Here is a 15,219-nt window from a genome sequence, read left to right on the forward strand (position 1 = left end):
AGTCTAGCAGCAACTGAAGATTTGCATCTTGAGTAGTTAGATGTAAAGACAACCTTTCTGCATGGAGATTTGGAGGAAGAGATATATATGTAGCAGCCACAAGGATATGATGTAAAAGGGAAGGAGAAACTATCGTGCAGGTTGAAGAAGAGCTTGTATGGCTTAAAACAAGCTCCATTGCAGTGGTATCTAAAATTTGAGAGGTTTATGTCTGAACAAGGTTATACTAGATGTCACTCTCATCATTATGTTTATCTCAAAAGCAAAAATGATGGCAACGATATTATATTGTTATTCTATGTAGATGACATGCTTGTTACAAGTTCTAACATGGAGGAAATAAATGTGCTCAAAAGAAAATTGGTGAACTCATTTGGAATGAAGGGTTTGGGTGCTGCAAAACAAATCCTTGGTATGAGAATAACTAGAGACAAGAAGAATCGAAAATTAACATTCTCTTAGAGTGAGTACATAGAAAAGGTGTTGAAAATATTTAATATGCAGAATGCAAAACCTGTTACTATACCTTTGGCTAGCCATTTCAAACTAAGTAAGGAGGTGTGTCCCAAGACTCAGGAAGAAATGGCTTATATGTCTAAAGTTCCATATGCATCACAAGTTGGAAGCTTAATGTATGCACTGGTCTGCACAAGTCCTGATATTGCACATGCAGTGGGAGTTGTAAGCAGGTACATGAACAATCCAGGAAAAGAACATTGGATGGCGGTCAAGTGGATTCTCAAGTATTTGAGAGGTACCACAAATCAAGCATTATGCTTTGGTGGTTCAAACATTTCTCTACAAGGATATGTTGATGGAGATATGGTGGATGATAGAGATAATAGGAGGAGCACCACAGGGTATGTGTTTGCTATAGGTGGAACAACTATCAGTTGGGTTTAAAATTGCAAAGTGTTGTTGCACTCTCAACAACGGAAGCAGAGTATGTTGCTACTATAGAGGCTAGTAAATAAATGATTTGGTTACAAAGGTTTCTGGATGAATTGGGTAAGAAGCAGGAGTTAGGTAGGTTATACAGTAATACCCAGAGTGCCATACACCTTGAAAATAACTCTGCATTTCATTCCAAGACTAAACATATACAACTCAAGTACCATTTCATATGGTCAATGTTGGAAGATGGACAGTTGAAGCTCGAAAAGATAAACACTAGCTATAATCCTGTAGATATGTTAACAAAAGTTGTAACTAGGGAGAAACTGAGATTCTTCTCAGTTTCAATTGGTCTTCAAGTATGATGAAGAAGATGAGAAACAACCAGGTCTAAAGTGGAGTCATTTTCCAACAAATGAAGCAGTGGTGGAGTTGCTATAATCAGTCTCCAAATGGGAGATTGTTGGGTGTGGAGCCTGATTATCTTCTTTATTTAGAGTATCATCGCATTGGACCTCAGTTCATAATGTGGTGGCAACGCCTCCCGTAATATTTGTGTTGCAAGGGGGGTCCGGGGGGGGGGCGACATTGATCTTTAGGAGCCCCCCTAGTGGGGGATCAGGGGCAGTGCCCCCAAAGCTAAAAATAGACGTAGAATTTCCTTGTAAAATGTTGTAATTTTGTAGTCAATCCGGGTTGTTCATTAGGCGGAGATATGATGGTAGAAGTTATGATTAATTTAGGGTTTTTCCCTAGAAGGCAACCCCTCACTATATATGAGGGAATTGTATTGCACCTATGTAGATCTATATTCTCAGTGAAAAAGAGAGAGGAGATTGTGTGAGAGAGAGGAGGGAATTACAACGGATCTGTTGTAGGTTGTATCTCTTCAGTTTGCTGGATAATATAAAAGGAAGGATGGGTTGTTTCTCCATGGAAGTAGCCCAAATTGGGTGAACCATGTATATCTATGTTTCTCTTGTTTTATGTGTTTTATGTGTTTATATTTATGAAATATATTTTATGTGTTCCATTGCTCTATAATATATAATTTTGTAACATGCAGGTGGAATGACATAATTGGTGTTGGATTATTGACGCAATTTATCAGATATTTTTTCAATAGATGGTTCAACACATATTTCATTAAAATTGGAAATATTTTATTACAAAGACATCACTAGAGTTGAGATTTTTGGTTATTTTGAAATTCTAGATTCACTGTTTAATTCCAAATTTAATGAAATATGTCTTGTTGGTAACGGAGTTCCTAATGGTCGAATTCAACATCTTTGTTATATTAGACATAGGTATTGTCTAGGCATAACTGAGTATGGGAGCATGGGGGATGGGCTCAATGGATATGTTGAGGGACCCTCCATTTGTTAGAAATTTTCTTGATATTTAAGAGCCAATTTATGAAAAATTTGTTAGGGCTTAATGATTAGGGTTTCCTTGACCAACTATTGGAAAAAATTATGAAATTATGCATGAGGGGTGTATCCTTTCTAGTGAAGTCTACCTACCCACGGGTGGGCTAGAGTTCATGGCTATCCAAATTAACAAGGAAGGAAAGCGAATGGCCTTACCAGAAAGTTGGTAGTCCTAGAAATTGGCTTTGACAAGGTCTATTACATGGTTTGCCTAGTTGTATTCATGACCAAAATTCATTATCTCACCAATGGATTCAAGAATTATAAGTTTAACATCTGAAGCTCAACCGACTGAAGTGAGGAATAGGGAGACAATTGTGCAAATCCATATAACCAGAGGGTCTTGAACTTGGCTAATAACCATACCTCTTGAATTTTTCCCCAATGCACATCTAACAACCTATGCGAGCCACTTATTGACGTTGATCATAGTTGGAACCTTGCTTCCATTGTAGGGTAACCTAGTTAGCAGGTGGATGGTGGTACAAGATATGGATTATGGTTGATCCAACCAAATTTTTCCATTATGATACCTACTTACTAGGTATTTAGCATCCTCCTCTTTTATCCCTTGTAGGGTTTCTACTAATGAGGCACCATGAATGTCATGAAGGCCAACTATTTCTAAGAAATATGTCTAGGAATTCCATTGATCTCCTCTCTTGGCCCATTTGAGATAGGATTCAATTTTTTTTCCATGCAATTTCATCAACCTTCGCATGTTTGATGTCATGCATGCCTATTTCCAACTCTATTTTCCTAGCGAGGTCAAATCATACCTTAGTTAGGGGCTTGTATGTAATCTCTTCTTCATCATACTAGGTTTTTCGCTTTGCCACAGAGAAATCCTTTCGGAGTTCTTCTGTTCAAAGGAAATCAAGAAGTTCATAGTGAGAAACTTAGGTGCTCTTTAATTTTTATAGTAGTGGCATGGATTGTGGCATCATTATCACTCGATCGTTACCCTCCAAAATGTCTCTTTGATTTAGGATTGACTCTTCGATCACCACCATACTCATGCATGCCTCCTACTCGCCACCTTTCCCAGGTAGTGGGTAATAATTGTGAAATATATTGAACTGACCTTTGTTGACAATTTGATGGTAATAGTATCTGAGGAATATATGGCGTGTCAGAAAGGGGAAAAGATACTTGATTAATTTGGTTGATGGGTTCCTCTCTTTGTATTTTGTGAGGTATTCTATCAGGGTCATATCTTGAGTTCTTATGTGTGAGTTATTTTCTCGAACTACTCCCGGATGAATAATCGACATTTCTTTCCTGGTTCACTAAATTATCAAATCATAGTCAATGTGTTTGTTCTGTTGGATGCTACTTCCATGACCCAATTCATTTTCTTCCATTATATTTTATTTGTTTCTCATATTTATATTTATGTCATTCCGAACATTGTTTCACCCTTAGGACATTGCGAATGTCGGGCTCCCGCTGCATAATGTTATTTAGTCTAATTAGCTAGTGCATGCTTTCAATTGATTTTATTAGTGAGCCAACTGTTATGTCAGTTATATATGTAACTGATTGTTTTGATTAATTTGATTAATTTAATTTTAATACAAAGAAACAAAAAGAATTCAGTAAGTTAATAATTTTAATAATATTTATTTTTAGAGAGTTAGTTTCTTACATATTAATCGATTAGCATTTTTCATCAATTGTCTTATGGCTAACCTATGCTAAATATTACTAAGAAATATATATTTTAAGTCAGGCACCATTAACAAGTGATTTTAAAAGGTTCCCCTATAAGGTATTCAATTTTATAGCTCATGAAGATTCGATATCTTCAATAACTAGTGGTCCTATCCATGCAATTTCAAGTTCTTTGCCTTGCCTTTTACTTTACTATCATATAGTAGGACTAAATTACCAACTTGAAAATTTTTAGCCTACAGGTTCCCGTCGTGACATGATTTTTGTTGTTCTTTATTGATTTTTTTATTGTAAAACATGTAAAGTTGACCTTCTTCTACTTGGTGTAATTTTCTGAGTCATTCCACTTGTAAATTTGTATTATATTCTAGTATAGTCGACACGATTTGTGCGTTTGCTAAACAATGGAATGGTATGAAATATTTCTAACCATAAAAAAATTTAAATGGTGTTGATCCTATTGATTTCTTATACACTATGCGATAAGCCCACAAAACTGCTAGAACTTTATCATCCAAGTCATCGGCAGCGACATTATAAATTTTCATTAAGCCTTTATTTAGTGTTTTGTTAAATGAATCGACAACGTCATTGGCTTGTTGATGATACATAATAGTCTTATAATGTTCAATCATAAAATTCTTTGTCAATATTTGGATTGTTCTATTTACAAAATGTGTTCCTCTATGGCTGATAAGAATCAGACAACAACTAAATCGTGTTACTATGTTTCTGCATATAAACTTAGCCGCAACTTATTTATTGCGGGATATGACTAGATCAACTTGTGACCACATTTTAGATATTTACTGCAGTTATTATATATTTTTCTCATGTCCTCTAACCCTTTTTGGGAAATTGGCTGACAAAGTCGATTGCCCATATATCAAAAGGTAGTGAAGGGATAACTGATTTTAAATATATCGCATTTCTGTATGAACTGTCAATAATTGAAGAACAGAGTTGGCCACCAGAGTCCTTCTTTCATTATCTTTCATGCAATTGTTTCTCCTTGATGGTGTCCTTTGGCTCCACCTTTGTGTGCTTTGACAATGATTGCTTCTCTTCCATGTTCTAAAGCACATCTGCGAAGTACTTCATCAATTCCAAACTGATAAAATTGTCCATTTATTAATGTGTATGTTGATAATTTTATGGCAAGTTCCTCTTTCTTCTTGTCTGATAGACCATCAGGTGCTTTTCCATATGTTAGAATTATGCAATTTTAGCAAGTTCGTATGGAATTGCTTCAATTTTGAATAGATGTGTGTTTAGAAGGTCATCATCCATATCAGTCAATTCCTCCTAAGACTCAAGTTGGGATATATGGTTGGGATCGAAATTATGTTTTCCTAGTCATAGATTAACTTTGAATTTGAATTATTGTAATAATAATAACCATTGACATATTCATTCGTGATGAACTAGTTTGTTGACAAGATATTTTAACGCTTGGTGATTAGTGTAAAATATAAAAGGATTTTCCAAGAGATAGTGTCAAAATTTTTGCAATGCAAAAATCATTGCTACAAATTCATGTTGTATCATGGAGTAGTTTCGTTAATCTTTGTTAAGTTTTCGACTGATGTAGGCATTTGGATGGTCTATTAGTTCCTCACTGGGTTATGCTAGGACTACTCCAAATGCAACATTTGACGCATCGAGATGTACGTGGAATTGTTTTTCCCAGTGAGGAAACTTAAGTATTGGTGATTCAACTAATTTATTTTTTAACAACTGGAAAGACTCATCATATTCATTAGACCAAATAAAAGTAACATCTTTCATCAGTAGCTCATTGATTTGAAACGTGGTGTCAGAATATACTAAATGAATTTTCTATAATATCCTGTATGTCCCAAGGATATTTTGATTTGTTTCCAATTTAGAGGAGGCTTATTATCTAATATTACCTTGATTTACCCCATATCTACTTTAATTCCTTCCTTTGAAACCACATGGCCCAGTACTATTCCAATAGGGGTTGCAAATATGATTTATTTATTTTTATATTCAAGGATAATCATATCCGACAATGTCTCTCAAGTATCAGTCCTAGCCACTAAAAATGATTTTTATTAATTTTTACAGTGTCCAATTGATGAATTATACTACCATTTTTTATATATATACCCTTGCAATGTTTTGACAACAATCCTTGAGAATACTACTAGGGGATACTTCAATCTGAAAGGTAACACTCTATAGGAAAAAGAGCCAAATTTAGTAACAAAAGTTGTTTTCTCTCTATCTTATTTCACTATAGGTACTTGATTATAGCCTGGGAACCTATCAATGAAGGAAAAAATTCATGTCCTATGACCTCATTTAGGATTTCATTAGAAAATTGGGTCGGGAATGGGTTAATGACTATTAATTTATTTAATCCTTGATAATCAAGACAAATGCATATTTTGGTTGGGTCATGCTTCTTTGGTTAAAAATCCATATGGCTTTCCAACTCTGATGGTTCTATAGGCTGAATAATACCAACAAATATCATTCTCTCAATTTCTTTTTGTACAATGGGCTTATACTTGTGCGCAAGCTTATATGGTCTTTTATTGATTGGTTTAGCTCCAGGAATGAGATTGATTTTCAATCCTCCCATTTCCTTGACCAATCATTTTAAATCTCTACAATCCTGAGTGAATACATCTTGGTTTTTCTTAAGTAGATCAACAAATTTGATGATTTGTTTCTTCGACCAGTAATCACCAAGTCGGGTAATTTTTTATTAATCGTCATTGGATATGTTGACTTCGCATAATTTAATTTGAACATAAATCTAGTCGGGTGCTTTAGATTCATTCATTTGTTGTTACACGACTTTTATTTTTTAATATTACAGAAGAAAGTCAAACTTTTCTGATTTCTCAACTTCTTCTTCTTCGCTGACTTTATATACTATTTGGATTCTTTTATAATTTTCAGGATGAATTTTATTCAATCAAAAACTTTGACCAGTAATAGGTGTTTCTTCCATTTATAAGTGACTGGACATATTTTGTTCATACATACATGATATATAAATATAGGCCACTGAGGTATTGACTGATTTTCGGTGGTCGGATGGTTTTTCTATGATAAAATCTTTGATTTTCTGAAATGCATCCTTTAAGTCTGATTCATCTGATTTGAACTCAAAATCCTTAATGAAGTTTTCCCTTAATTATCTCCATTGAAGTGAATGACCACAAGATTCTTCCAACTTGTACCATTTATTTAGTAGGTCATCAGAGGTTTTTTGGAACACGTGTTGCCAAAATTGCTCATCTTTATAGGCAGTCCTTCTCCATTCTAATTCACATGTTTGAATAAGAGTGATAGGATATTGTCCCGTGCTAAAAGTGGGTATGTTTGTTTGTGCTAATAACTTTTTCCCTCTGAATATTTCCATAAAATATGTTGTTATAGTCATCCATGTTTGAAGTTGAGATGAATGGGTATCCCACTATCTTGCGACATGTTCTATGAAGGTTTGTACCAAAATTTTCATTATATCAGGTTCTCTAATAGAATTTTTTCATTGCTTAACATGATTGACAAGGGACGCCCTTTCATTAAATAAAATGATGTTACTATAATCATTTGTTAGATCTGTCAGAACTAGAGAAGGTTTTGCTCGACAAATTTTTCTTGTACAGTTGGTATTGCTTTAATAAAATAATATGGGTGATTTTTTGAAGTCAAAATGGCTTGAATTTTCCAACATTATTTTGCTTTCTATTCATAATTTTTAATTTTCCATTGATAAAGCTCCATGTTAGATTTTTGTCCAATGGAAAGTGGAGATCCTATCAGAATAACACCCTCAGCTTTTGATCCAACATTGTCATGATCTTCATGTAGTACTTGATAGATTTGAATCATTTTATCTTCATCATAAGATTTGACCCAAGCCTTTCCTTCTTGGGGGTCTAAGGGGACAATAGTCTTCTTATTATTACCTTTTAGCTTAATTTTATCTTTTTACAATGATATCGTCACCTTCATTTTCCATCCCCAAGCTCGACCGACTAATGCTGGGTATACAGAGATTCCACTGACTAAATTGATGAATTCAATGTTGACTATTGTCAAGATCTCCATTATGGAAGTTTTTACATGTCACAAATTTCCTATTGGTTCAATAAATCTATGGTCGACTAGTTTAAAATGATTAGTCATTCTATGCAAGTTCTTTTGACCCATATTAATCCATTTTTCTTTTGGAATAATGTTTATCTGCAAGCCAAAATCCACCACAACTTATCTAACAATCTATCCATTTATTTCTAACTAATTTCCTTGTGAGAGTTGTCCAACATTTTTCCCCTTTTCTCTATTTACATTGTCTTTTTTCAACATAGTCAACAATTCTACCAGGCGAGCAACATAATGTTCTTATGTTAATAGCTCAAGAAATTCTTCCAATGTTAGATCCTTAGATAGTCCCTGTTATTCACTTTATTTCATAAATAATTTGACAACTTTTGACTTTGTATCATTTTTTTCCTAGCATATAAGGATATTTTGTCGTGTTCTTGACTTGTCAAAGCACTTGGTGGACTTGATTATTGTTATTTTTTCCTGCTCCCAACCTTTTTTTTTACTAGCGGAATTGGCAATGGCGATGGTATTGTACTCGCGTTACATGGGGTCGAATCCCACCGGCTGCCACTATAACCACTAGGAGGAACCGCCCAGCCCCCAAGAATAGCCCCTTGGTTAAGACGAGACTTGAACTCGTGACTTGCACATCGGCACGAACGACTTAACAGACTATTCATTGGCCATGAGACCAAACCCCTGCGGGTTCCTGCTCCCAACCTTGACACTACATGGTTTTTGGAATTTAAAATCTCATGCTTGGGAACTATTTTTAATAAGTTATAGACTTTTTATTTAAGGTTTTATCAATAAATTTAGGGAAATCCTCAAAAAAATTATCACCTATACCACATTTACTGCAAAAGTGAAAATTAATTCTTTATTTCAAGGGGAATTTTGAAGCAATTTTTCCTTCTTTCCAATAGGTATAGTAATAAAATCTTCCTTGGCCTCAGGCATGGCCACGTCCTCTACTATTGTATCCTCGTCGTATTTTGCCATAGCCTCCTCAACCTCATCCTATTCCACCGAACAATGGTGATTGACTAACTTGGTTGGTAGCCTGAGTATGTTAGACAACATGGTAATTGGCTTTGTTTTTTCCATTCAGTGGGAATTCCTGGGTGGAATGCACATTGTCCTCATAGATAGAACACCACTTCAGCTTAGAGTCTCATAGGTCGTATTGGAAGTATTTAGTTGAGTGGTTAGAGGAAACTTGGCAGATATCACAATATACCTCAGACTGTATTCTTCAAACATCTTGGTCAAAATAATATACAAACTTACAAGTATCTTTCATGTGTCCTTCCATGTGGCAATTAGTACACTAGATATGATTCTTTTGTAGTGCCAATTGCATTAGAGAGTTTTGTAAATGGTCTATTTTTCTTCAATTTTGTTGTCAGCCTATGAGATAGTCAACTATCCTTCATCATCTTACTCAACGCATTGTGCTAATTTCAGTGCCTCTTCACAGTTTGTAACTTCATGCATTCGAAGCAGTCCTCATATTTTTTGAGGTAGACCAACCACATACCATTGTAATAGAATATGTTCATTGATAATATATGGAATCTGACTGAAAAAATCATTGTTTCATTTGTCATATTCTCTTACAAATTCATTTATTCTTTGCTTGATTTCCTTTAGTCTCTATGTTACCATATGCCTAACATTTTGTGCTTTAAAAAATGTGACAAAAAATGGTTTTAATTTGGATTTTTGACTTAGGTCATTTCTATATAAGGTTCATAAACCATGTTAATTCTCATTTTCTTAAGGCTACAATGAGCTGCACCATTTTCTTGTCTTCTTCATTTATATCGTTCGTAGTCAACACAAACAAACCAATGTCTTTTTGGGTCCTCGTCACTTTTGTACATGGGTATGTGGTTTAGACCCATTTTGATTGAATGAGGTAGTGGAGGTCAAGATATTAAATTATTACATAAATATTTTTTATTGTTAGGGTCATCATCTAATGCTGTATTCTTATTCTATTCTTTGTTGTTGATAATTTGTGATAATGATTCGTCGATCTGGCATGCCTTATCTATATATTTTGTGAACTGACTTTCTCGAGGTCACGAATCTTCATTTACTTATTCTGTACTTTGGATTTATTAAATGGATACAAGATGCGGAAGAGGGATGTGATCATGATATTGGTTAGTTGGAGAAGTACTTGTTCTACTTCATTATTGTTGTTTGATTAATCTTGTTCATAATTTTTTGTCTCTTGACAGTTTATTTGTTCTTGTTCATAATACTGGACTATGTTGGAGAATGTAACTAAATTTGGTCTTCATAATTGTACTTGTCAAAGGAAAATTTATTATTAAATAAAATGAATTATTAAATCATGTCTTACATGCTTGGGTTAATGTTTTCTAGGTCAAAGACCCCACTCAGGGCTTCTAGGTTTTGTCTTGAATCATTAGAGTCATTGCCATTATTATTACTCTACTTGGGCTTTTGTATTATGTAAAAAGAATAATTTTGTATTCAAAAAGATAATTTTTCACCTCCACACCAAGTCATCCCTGTCCTCAACAAGTCAGCCTAGAGTAGGGCAATTCAACCTCATAAGATGTTGATATATTGAGAAACTCAACTTTATTTGGAGAGCATCACCAACAAATTCGATCTCTAAAAAGCAGTAGCTGGAAAAGAGTGTGAAGTTGCCGGAGGAGAAGGAAAGAAGTTGGGAAGAATCAAGTTTTTGGGCTACCTTTCTCTCACATGTGCGAAGATACTGGGCTGACTCTAGGGCTGAAATTTTGTTTCTATTGTAGGGTCAAATTTCTGAAGATGGGGGACCAAACATCTGATGCTAGGGCCGGAATTTTGATATGAAGTTTCACCTTGAAGTGTTGACACTTGGAAGTCTGAAAAAATGACATCTACAATAAGGAAGGAAAAACTCAATGATTGGAGGAAGTATTTTTCTAGGTATAGAAGTCTCGAAGTGTCTCATCTTCATTTGAATCCACTGGAGGAAGAACTCTTGACTGGGCTTTCCCCTTATAGGATTTTTCGCTAGTTGTGTGCCTACATCTTGTGTCTCTTGTTCTTGTCATATTAATACACATATAATTTGGTAATTTCTTGAGGAAAGATAAACAAAATAATAAATAAAAGAGGCCAACATAAGTCACAGGTAACTATGAAGAAAGAGGAATCAAACCCTAAACCCTACTATCATTGATTTCTCAACATGGTATCAAAGCTAAGGTATAAGAAGGTTGGAGATCAATTTTTTAGCTTCAAAGGAAAGGTTACTCTATATATGACAAGTTACTTGAAGATGGAATTCAATATTATAAGAATTGTAGGAAGATGGATTAGAAGGATCATCTACAACTTATCTAAGAAAGTCAAACATGAAGGGTTCTTGACTGCACTTATAGGTACTCTTGACAATGAAAATGCATGGATCATTGATAGTGGATCATCAAGACATATTACAAGAGAAAATGGACAGCTCCATCGTCTCATGTAATGGGTCTAGGAGACAACAACAATTATGCAGTCAAGGGCCTTGGATTTACATCATTGAAGCTGGAAAATGGAGCAAAACTACACCTTAACAATATAGGTTTGGAAAATAACTTTCTTTCAATTTCGTATTTAGATAAAGGAGATAGTGTTACCTTTATAGATGGAAAAGGTTTGGTTTGGGGGAAAAATCAAGCATTAACAAGAAAAAGGTTATTGGAGTACATGAAGGAAGGCTATATAGAGTTATAATACCATCTCCTCAATCCCTAGTTCACATGGAGATCAATCCTATCGATCTATGACATAGAACATATGGGCATATGCATTACAATATCATTCCCTTTATTAATCAATTGGTAAATGGCATCCCTAAGATCAAAGAAGATCATGAGTGAGTATGTAAGGGATGTGCTTTGAGAAAGAATAGGAGGAATCCTTTTACAAGTAGTGATACAAGGTCTAAGTAAATATTAGACCTCACTCATTTTGATGTGTGTGAGCCTATGTATAACAAATATCTTAGAGGTAATTTTTATTAGGTGACTTTCATTGATGATCACTCTAGAAAGCCATGGCTCTACCTTCTCAAGACAAAGGATGAAGTATTTGAAAAGATCAAGGAATTTATATATGAAGTGGAGACCTTAACTGGAATAAAGATAAAGACTTTGAGATCCGAAAATGGTGGGGAATACACTTCAAAATAAATAATTTCATATTGTAAAGAAACATGTATTAAGAGGGAGCTCATTGTTGCCTACAATCTCTAGTAGAATGAAGTTGCAGAAAGGAAAATTAGAACATTTGAAGAATGTATATGAACTATGATTTTTGACCAAGATCTACGAAAGTTTCTATGGGGAGAAGAAGTAATGACACCAATATATATATACAAAATAGAAGTCCTCATAAAATTCTTGAGAATATGACACCTAAAGAAGAATTCAAAGGAAAGAAGCCATGTGTAGACCATCTTTGAATCTTTGGGTTTCCCACATACATCCATGTTCCAAATGACAAGTGAAATAAATTATATTCTACAAGCATTAAAGGAATATTTGTTGGTTGCAGTGTCTCTTCAAAATCGTATGGAATCTACATCAAGGAAGGAATACAATTTGAAGTAAGTAGGTATATTATAATTGATGAGAATCATGCCTACAAAAGATCCAAGGATATTATAATCCATTCCGATGATGATGATAGACCACTAATTGAAGAATAAGAGCATCATGATAAGAAACCTACAAACAAAGAAGAAAAATAAGAAGGACCAAGTGAGCCTATTCAACTTGTGGTCATACTTGAAACAAGGAATGGGCCAAATTGGTTAAAAAACACTCTTGAAGATGCTGAAGGACATGGAGCTACTAAAGTAACTTTTAGAGAAAGAAAAAGCCCAAAGAGGTTTTTAGGATATGCAACATATATGAAAAAATTAATAGAAGTTGAACCAACGACATTTGAAGAAGCTTCTCATCGAGAAGAATGAAAGAAGGTAGTGCAAGAAGAATATTAATCCGTCATGAAGAATGGGGTTTGGGAAATTGTTCCTAGACCAAGTGACAAATCAATTGTCACCTCAAATAGATCTACAAAATCAAACATGTTATTGATGGAAGTATAGACAAATACAAAACCAGATTCATTGCAAGGTGTTTTTCTCAAAAGGAAGGTATAAAATATGAAGAAACCTTTGCACCTATTGCAAGATATACTACTATAAGATAATTTTTTTTGTTGGTTGCTACAATGGGATGGAATATCCATCAAATGGACATCAAAACAACATTTCTGAATGGAACCATCAATGAAGAAGTATACATTGAACAACCAGAAGGATTTGAAAAAAATAGCAAGGAAATACATGTTTGCAGACTCAAGACATCCCTATATGGCTTGAAACAATCTCCTAAGGCATGATATGCAAGGATGGATGCACATATCTTAAGAATTGGGTTTGACAAAAGTTCTACATATCCAAATCTATACATCAAGGTGGTGAATAATGAACCTGTCATTATTCTACTATATGTGGATGATTTGTTTATTATAGGTGTGGAGCGTAGAATACAAGAATGTAAAAAAAATTCTAGCAACCGAATTTGAGATGAAAGATCTAGGACTTATGCATGTTTACTAGGGTTTTGAAGTTTGGAAAAAACTCAATGAAATATATCTAGTTCAAGGTAAATACATAATCAAAATATTGCAGAGATTCAGTATGATGGATTCCAAGCATATGATTACTACCATGATCACTAATCTCAAGAAATTGAGAAGCTTTGACTCTAGCCTCATCGATCCTACTAGTTATCATAAGTTGTTGGGTTCTTTGATGTACCTAGTAAATACAAGATCTGATATATGTTTTGTCATGAATATTATTATTCAATTTCAATTTCTGCCTGCTCACAACCATTGGATAGATGCTAAGCATATTTTGAGATATCTATGTGGCAGTTTATATCATTGCCTAAAGTATGATGGAAAGGAAGTCAAGTTAATAAGTTATACTAATTCCGATTGGGGTGGAAATGAGGCTAATGGAAGAATTACTGTAGATGGATGTTTTAGTTTGGGATTTACAATGATTTCATGGATGACTAGAAAACAAGATACTATGGCGTTAAGTAGTACTGAATAAAAATATGTTGTTGCATGTGAAATAGGAAAGGAGGATGTTTGGTTAAGGAAAATTTTGTCTGATTTGTTTGGAAAGCCTCTGGATCCTACCATAATAAATTGTGATAATCAACGAAACATCAAGATGTCTAAAGACCCCATATTCCATGCAAGAACGAATCATATAAACAACAATGACCACTACATTATGAGCTTGGTACAATATGGGGTCATAAAGATACAATATATTATGACAGATGAGTAGGTAGTTGATGTGCTCACGAAGTCTCTTCTAAATAAGAAGTTTGAATATTTTAGAAGCATTTTTGGGTTGGTTGATATTACAGATTTAGTTGATAGGGAGAGATGAATCATCTAATGGCAGATGCTTGGGAGTAAATCTGGTTGGCCTGTGTGTTTGATGTATGGATCCCTAAGAGGGAGGGTGTCATTAGTCTTGGAGCTTTGACCTTGGATACACACCTAGATCCATAGGTTGATTGTTAGTGAGTAAGATTGATGGTACCTACACTATATGAAAGCTTTAGTCCATATTAGTTCCACCTGAATAGATTACCATGGTCAGGAATCTAGTCTACAACATTGAGTCTTCTAGAAATATTCGTAGTTAAAGTTCATTTTTAAATCTTCCATGTACTAGTATATATATGTAATTTATGAATACCTTTGTAGTTAAGAGGGAGTGTTGAATAATGTAACTAGCTTTGGTCTTCATAATTGTACTTGTCAAAAGAAAAATTAGTATTAAATAAAATGACATATTAAATCATGCATTTAATGCTTGTGTCAATATTTTCTATGTAAAATCCCCGTTTAGGGATTCTAGGTTTTCTCTTCAGTCATTAGAGTAATTTTCATTAGTATTAGACACTTATTGGGCTTTTGTATCATGTAAAAAGAATTATTTTTTAGTCAAAAGATAAATTTTCACCTCCCAACCAAGTCAACCTAGATTAGGGAAATTCAACCTCACAAG

The sequence above is a fragment of the Pinus tabuliformis genome, chromosome 2_2 (genome assembly GCF_031772625.1).
Source record: "Pinus tabuliformis cultivar Carrire ecotype Pingquan chromosome 2_2, CPIR1, whole genome shotgun sequence".
Taxonomy (NCBI): Eukaryota; Viridiplantae; Streptophyta; class Pinopsida; order Pinales; family Pinaceae; genus Pinus; species Pinus tabuliformis.